Raw genomic sequence first — 1,341 nt, 5'->3', positions numbered from 1 at the left:
ACACTCCAGGTCACACATCCAGAGTATCCCAATGTGTGATTTACACTTCTGAGCATTTTCTGTTCCTACTCAGGACTGAGTAGCATCCTGCTGTTACCAGCCAGATAGGACTAATCACCACTGAATGCTGTCAACTAGTGGAAGGTCTGGATGAGACTAATAGCTCATTTGATGCAGTAATCTGATTTTGAAATCAAATGGTTCTACATATTCTGACCCAAGGATTAAAAAAAAAAAATAATACTTTAATAAATAGGTATGGCTGTGCCATGAGGAGAAATCAAAAATGTTGGGTGAAAAGCAACAAAAGCTTATGAGAAAGCAATGGAAGAAGCCCTTTTCTGAAGAAAGTGTCTTCAAACACATACAAGACAGCTCTAAAGATGAAAGAACATGGGAGGATGATACCATGGTGTATTGTTGTAGATTGAATTTACACCAGGAAGGAATTCTTAGAGTAAGAACAGTAAAGAAACAGAATAAATTTCCTGGAGAGATAGTGGAGTCTCCATTGATGGAGGTCTTTAAGAATGGATTGGACAAGAATGTGTAAGGAATTATATAAATGCACTTGATTGTTCTTTAGGCAGAGGGATATACAAGATGACCTCTGGAGGTCCTTCCCCACCTTATTTTCCATGATTTCTCTAGGCAATCAGACAAATGATTGCTTGTTGAGCTCAATAATCGTGTAGGAAGCATAATGTAATTGAAATATAATTGTACAGAGAAGACAAGTGAAATGCATCTAATGCAGGCTCATTCCCCCTCACCCACTGCCCTCAAAAAAAATCCCCAAAAGATAGGCCGGCCTTGTAGCTAAGCAATCCTGCCAGCAGAGAGCTGATTACAGAGTACATATGACCATTTGTTTGAAAAATGCAATCTCAATTCAATGGGAAGTCAGGATGTTTGTTTTTATACTAAAATGGGATGAAAAGTTGAAATATGAAGGAAAAAAAAGTCTTTGAGGAAGAAAATGTAGCCAGGATACGAATGTTTTTGACATTTTCAATCAAAACTAAACTCTTTGCCTGGAAATGTCAAATAAGAAAACATAATGCTTCTTTTCAAAATGTCGACATTTCGGACATTTCAAAATGTCGACATTTTAGAGATTTTTCAACACTTCCAAAAGTAGAAATGTCAAAATGTCAGTTGAAAATAAAACATTTCCTTTTGAATTTTCCCATCAGAAAATTAGAAATTTTCATCCAGTTTTGACATTTTCCCATAAAAAGATGTAAGAAGGTTGATTTTTTTTCTTTCCTGGAAAACCTACATTTTGCTGAGAAAATATTTCTGTTGAGGAATTTCAGCCAGGTTTGAAAAAGAGTGGAG

General features: G+C 35.9%; 1 long non-coding RNA gene across 1 annotated transcript in view; it reads left to right on the top strand.

Annotated features, from left to right (window-relative positions):
- Window positions 1–1,091: 1,091 nt before the first annotated feature.
- Window positions 1,092–1,341, top strand: part of LOC146766548 (uncharacterized) — a 46,738-nt gene continuing 46,488 nt past the window's right edge. Inside the window, exon 1 of the long non-coding RNA XR_014957633.1 lies at window positions 1,092–1,341. This exon is cut by the window's right edge and continues 1,061 nt beyond it. This is a non-coding gene — a long non-coding RNA (uncharacterized LOC146766548).

The sequence above is a fragment of the Lonchura striata genome, chromosome 10, assembly GCF_050655825.1.
Source record: "Lonchura striata isolate lonStrDom1 chromosome 10, ASM5065582v1, whole genome shotgun sequence".
Taxonomy (NCBI): Eukaryota; Metazoa; Chordata; class Aves; order Passeriformes; family Estrildidae; genus Lonchura; species Lonchura striata.
The sequence above is the reverse complement of the archived record's forward strand: the minus strand, read 5'-3'. Positions and strand labels throughout refer to the sequence as shown.